The sequence below is a fragment of the Pteropus alecto genome, unplaced genomic scaffold, assembly GCF_000325575.1.
Source record: "Pteropus alecto unplaced genomic scaffold, ASM32557v1 scaffold20, whole genome shotgun sequence".
NCBI lineage: Eukaryota > Metazoa > Chordata > Mammalia > Chiroptera > Pteropodidae > Pteropus > Pteropus alecto.
In genome coordinates, this window is record NW_006436298.1 from 48,734,000 (window position 1) to 48,740,736 (window position 6,737).

The following is a 6,737-nucleotide window of genomic DNA, read 5'->3' on the forward strand; positions in this document are numbered from 1 at the left end:
TCTAGCACATACATTACACAACATCAGGACCTTAGACATGTTTTTCCTTGCTGAAAGACAGGACATAAATAATGTCTGCATACTGTAGGTTCTTAATACAAATAAGTATTTTTCAGTGAATGAAGAAAGCAAGAAAGAATACATACCCAATAGTACATACAGAAGATGGTGAACTGGAGGTAAAAGGTCTTACTGCCTAGTCATGCTGCACTTTATATTCGATCTTTATTTATCCATTTAAGAGATATTTGATTGCTTGCTATGTGCAAGGCACTGTTCTAGGTCATGTCGATAGAGTATAAACCAAAGGCCTGAAGCACATAGATCTTAGAGTGAAGACACAGATAACAATAAATAGACTATCAGATGATCATAGGTGCAGTGAAGAACTCTAAACCAGGTTAAGAAATAAGTAGTGTTGGAGGCAGGTATAAGGATCTGCAATTTCATAAATCAATGGCCATCAGGAAAGGCTTCTCACAAGGTAACATTTGAACAGAACAAGACACGTTGCTATCTGTGAAAAGAGAGTTTAGGCAGGGGCATATCCACAGATCCTAAGTGGAAGTCAGCCTGGCATCTTCAAGAACAGATGGAAGGTCAGCAAAATCAGAAATGGAGTGAGTGAGGGGAAGAGTACTAAACGTTTTTTTTTGTTTTTTGTTTTTAATTTTTATAAGAGTTTATTTGAGCCAAAACTGACAATGATTACTGGGGAGCAAGATCTCAAATGTAAGAGTACTAGAATTTAAAGAGCTGGGGATGGGGGCCATTATGAGTGACACAGGAAGCTGTAAGGTTTTGAGAAAAGTACAGAAGTAATCAGACTTACAGTTTTAATGGATCACTTTGGCTACTGTGAGGTGAACAGACTGTAGGGAGGGACAAGAGTGGAAGCAGGGAAGGCAGCTGGTAGGTTATTGCAGTAATTAGTGTGAGAGGGGATAGTGGTTTTAGGCCAGGCACTGGCAGTGGAAGGGGCGCGAAGTGGTAACATGCCCATACATAATGAAGGTGGTGCCAATGGGAGTTGATGTAGAGTGTGAGAGGACAGGAGTCAGAGTGACTTCTCAGAGGCCCCATCTAGCCCTAAGGTTCCATTTGCACCTGATATTTATTATTATACTTGCAGCAGGACAGCAGGTTATTGTTCCATATTTGAGTCACAGACATTTCAGACTCATGAAAAATGGAATAAGCACCAGGATTCATAACCAATTTCCTTCATCTGGACTGCCAGGTTTATCCTGAGGAGAACAGAAGATCATACCCAATGGGGTTCTCTCTTCAACAATTACTTTGCTAATCACGTGGACACTGAGTTGTGGAAATGACTAGATTTCACTTTTTGTGTTAGCCAACGAAAAACTTAATGCTATTTTCTTTCACACAGGTAGAAGGCACAGAGAAGGCTTTGCGACATAACCAATCCCCCCAAAACGTAGTGTCTTAAACAACAAACATTTTACAAACTATTGGTTTAGTGGGTCAACAATTTGTGGTGGACTCAGCTGGGTGATTTTTCTTACTGGGTTTATTTACATGGCTGTAGTCATGCTTACCTGGCTCACCTGGCACTGGCTGCTGGCTGGGCCAAGTGCCTCCTGCAGTCTCACCCATGCTCCCTCACGTGGGGGTTAGGTTCCAAGAGAGAGCAAGCAGAAGCTGCAAGATAATTTGAGGAGTGGCCTCAGAAGTTGTACAATGTCACATCCACTGCATTCTCTTGGTCAAAGCAAGTTATAAGGCAGCCCATTAAAGCATCTCTTGATGGGAGAAGCTACAAAGAATTTGTGGCCATTTTTAGTGTACCACATTCCAAATCTGTGGTTCAGAGAAAATATAGGGAATTGATTGTACAAATTTTATATTAGCCTCACCCCTGACTCTTTTATATGTCCTAAGCTTACTTGCACTTCATTTCACTGTTATTTTGCTATCTTCTGTACACATTACGAAACTATCTTTAATACTGTTATTTATTATACCTTACTATAATTTATAAGAGACTTTTTTACCTAGCTGTCTGGGATACTTTGTTTTAAAGAACTTTGCCCTTGGTGTTCTGTGCATTTCTGTAATACTTCACAGCTCCACAGGAACTCAATGTTAGTTATCAGATATTTGAGGGAGCTAATATCTTTCTTTCTCAGTCTAGGATTCTCTCCAAAGACTTCTTCCATCTTCCTTCAATGAAAGGGGATGTTCTAGCATGTAAGAGCGACAAACCACAAGAATTGTTTCAGTGCACACTATGAGAACACTCTATTTTAGTTTCATCTCTGTGATTTGATAGGCTTTGAAACCCATCCATTGGAAAGAAATGAAAACGCTAGAGCTGGCAGATTTAGGAAGAAATGTGATCTTTTTTTTTTTTTTTTTTGTGGTTTCCTTCTTCTTCCGAGTAACTAGAGAATGAAACATCCAATTGTAAAAATGAACACTGATGTCCTTACCAACTGGAAAATGATCTATCATGATAAGATTTCTTTGAGGATTTCTTGCTCTCTCTCTTTATATAAAACCACCAAATCAAACTCCAGGAGAGCTGCTGTGTTGTTGGAGACCAGCTGCCTAGTTAATTGGATTCTCTGGCCTTGGGGGGCAGCTGAAAAGACCTTGTTTCCTAAATAACTATAAGAAATGTATTTTATTTTTAAAAATTCGCCATATAAAAAAATGGTAGGATTTGGGTCAGAGCACTCCTTCCATTGTTAAAACCACAGTCACTTCTCACTCAAATTATCACAGTAGCCTCCAATGCCTTCCATTTCCACTGTTGTTCCTCATACAGTTAGTTCACCTGACAGTAGTCAAAGAAATCCATTAATGGATCTCAAATAACCAGTATTCTGATTTCTTTCCCCATAGATTAGCTTTGCTTATTCTAGAATTTCTACAAATGGAATCATTCTGTAAGTACTCTTTTATGTAAGGCTCTTTCATTGAATGTAATATTTTTGAGATTCACTCATGTTGTTGGGTTTATCAGTAGTTTGCTCATTTTTATTGCTGAGTAATATTCCATTATATGAATGTGCCAGTTTGTTAATCCAGTCTCTTATTGATTGGGGACATTTGGTATTTTTCTAGTTTGGGGCTGTTATGAATAAAGGTACAATGAAAATTCCTGTATGCTTTTTTGTATGTCTTTTTGTAGACACATGTTTGCATTTGTCTTGTGTAAATACCTAGGAGTGAAATTGCTGGGTCATAGGATAGGTGTATGTATAGCTTTATAAGAAAGTGTCCTACCTGTTCCAGAGTGGTTGTAACATTGCGCGTTCCATCTAATAATATATGAGTCTCATTGTTCTGTATCTTTGCCAATATTAAGTGTTGTCACTATTTTGAATTTTAGCCATTCAGGTGGCTATATAAATATATCATATCACGGTTTTAATTTTTATTTCACCTATAACTAATTATGTTGAACACGTTTTCATGTGCTTGTTTTTCATTTGTATATTTTCATTTGTAAACTATCTTTTCAAATATTATAATTTTAAAGTAATGGATTATCTTTATATTATTGAGTTGTGGCAGTGTTTTAATATATCCTGGGTACCAGTGCATGTGAACTATGGGTTTCGTAAATATTTTCTCCGAGGCTGTGCTGTGCCTGTTCATTTTCTTAATAATGACTTTCATGAGCAGGAATTATAAATTTTGGCAAAGTCTAATTTATTAATTTTTTTCTTTTGTGGTTTTGCCTTGTTTTAGCTTTTATGTTAGGCCTATGATTCATTTGGAGTTAATTTTTGTGTATGCCGTGAGGTAGGAGTTGAAGTTTATATTTTAATATGAATATACAGTTATTCTAGCACTGTTTGCTGAAAAGATTATATTTGTCTCATAAAGATTATTTTAAAAATTCTAAGTACTTATGTATTGCTTTTCTATTGTTGCTGTAACAAATTACTATAAACTGGGTGGCTTAAACGACATAGTTATTATCTTACAGTTCCGTAGGTCAGAAGTCTGGCACAGGTGTTACTAGACTAAATCAAGGTATTAGCAAGGCTGTGCTCTTTCCTGGAGGTTGCAGGGGAGAATGTTTCCTTGCCTTTTCTGGTTTCTAGATGCCATCCACATTCCTTGGCTCATGGTCCTGAATTGTGTCCCCCCAAAAGATACGTTAATAAAGTCCTCACCCCTGGCACCTATGAATATGAACTTACTTGGAAATACACTCATGTGCCTCATAATGACGTTTCGGTTGAACTGCATATTTGATGGTAGTCCATAAAAGAGTTGTAACTGCTGTGACCTTGTAACCATCTTAACATTAGCAACGTCATAGCCATAGTAACGTGGTAGCGTCATAATGATGCAACGTTAAGGCATTACAGTTTTGTGCTCAGCCTATCGATAGTAATGCTAGCAGCTAGAAATGCCTGAAGGCATTCACCTGGGCCCTGTGAGCTTCCCACAGATGTCCCCACTTTCTAAATCAACATTAGGCCTGGACCTTACGATTGCAAGATGCCCTTTAAGAGCTAACCGTTAGGAAACTTTGAAGATAAAAAGAGTTTATTATTTGCAAGGCCTGGACTATACAAGGCATGTCAGGAGGCAGACAGCAAGGTTGTAAAGAGAGAGGAAGGGAGAGGGCAGGAGGGAGAGAGAGAGACAGAGAGAGAGAGAGTACGAGCAAGCGAGAGAAGACGCACTTGCACCAGCAAAGGCCTATGATTCTGCTTTTATTGAGGCCAAGGGTGGGGGCCTAGAGTTTCATGGGCTCACTCTTTATTGGTGAATTTAAAACATAAGAGTGGGAATTTGAAAACTGGGAAGAGAAAAACACAAGTAGCCCAAATGGTCAGTTATCAAAACCAACCAAGATCTCTAAAGCAAAGGAGCCTCAGCAGAGAGGAGCCTATCTCTTTAGCCATTTGTCTGGCAATGTGTTTATTGGAGATAGCCATCCTTGAAGTAGATGCTTCAGCAATTAAAGCTTAAGTCAGGCACTTCCATTATAAAAAAGTGAGCCAACTGTCAGGGCTTACACTACAATTACATGTTCGTGGTGACGCTGGTATAAACAAACCTACTGCACTGCCAGTCATATAAAAGTACAGCACATACAGTTACAGTAGTGGGCTACACCTTGTAAATTTGTGTAAGTGTACCCTATGATGCTCCCATAACGATGAAATCGCCTGATGCATCTCAGCACCTATGCCTGCTATTGAGTGGCGCATGACTGTAGTCTTTGCAGATGTAATGTAAGGGTAAGTTAGAATTAGGTCATATTGGAGGAGAGTGGGCCCTTAATCTAATATGTCCAGAACCCTTATAAGAAAAGGAGAAGAAACATAGAGATGACACACTGGGGAGAATACCTTGTGGTGCTGGAGGTAGACACTGAAGTGCTGTAGCTGCAAACTAAGGAATGCCCAGGATTTCTGGTAAACCACAAGATGCTAGGAAGAAGCAAGGAAGGACTGTTCCCTACAAGTTACAGAGGAAGCATGGCCCCACTGACTCCTTGATTTCAGACTTTCAGACTCCAGAACTGTGAGACAATAAATTTCTATTGTTTTAAGTCACCCAGTTTGTGGTCCTCTATTATGGCACCTTAGGAAACTATACTGCCCTTTTACCCATGTTGCAAGCAAACAGTGCTCAGCTGAGTCCTTTTCTAAGTGCTTTTCTCTGATCCTCTTTCTGTCTTCACATCTCTCTCTGATCAAAATCAGGAAAGAATACTATCTTATCTGTTCAGGCTGCCCTAACAAAATACCATAGATTGGGTGACTTATAAAAAACAGAAATTTACTTCTCACAGTTCTGGAGGTTGGAAAGTCCAAGATCAAGGTGTCAGCAGATTCAGTGTCAGTGAGACCCTGCTTCCTGGCTCAGAGACAGTTGTCTTTTTGCTGTGTTATCGCATGGAGGAAGGAGACGGGGGAGCTTTTTGGGGTCTCTTCTATAGAGATGCTAATCCCATATATGAAGGCTCCACTCTCATGAGCTATCACCTCTGAAGTGCCTTACCTCCTAATATCATCACACTGAGAATTAGTATTTCGACATAGGAATTTCGTTGGGAATTTTAACAAATTCCCAGCTTACAGCATATTCTCTGCTCTCATGACTCATATGATTACATTGGGCCCACATTGATAATTCAGGAAATTTCCCCATCTTAAGGTCCTTAGCCTTAATCACATCAGCAAAGTCTCTTTTAAAAAGCCAGGTAGTGATATATTCACAGGTTCTGGGGATTAGAATGTGAACATTTTGTAGGTGCTATTGTTTGCTTAACATAACTTATACTTTCCAAATCTTCTAGTAAATTAAAAAATATTTTTTGTATTCAGAAATTTAAACTATATGTTATTTTTTTTTAAATCAAAGATTCTCAGATTGGGTAAAAAACTTTGGGACAAAAAACCCTCTTTCTAGCCTCAACAAATATAAGAGGGTTGAAATCATCCCAACCATATTCTCTGATCATAATGCTTTGAAACTAGAGATCAACTGCAAAAAGAAACCAGGAAGAACCAAAAATACATGGAGATTAAACAACATGCTACTGAAGAATAACTGGGTCAGAGAAGAAATAAAAAAGAGGACAAGAGATACATAGAAATGAATGATAATGATAGTACAATATATCAAAACTTTTGGGACATGGCAAAAGCAGTCATAAAAGGAAAGTTCATATCATTACAGGCCTACCTCCAAAAACAAGAACGAGCCCAAATGAGGCCTAAAGTCAGCAGCAGGAA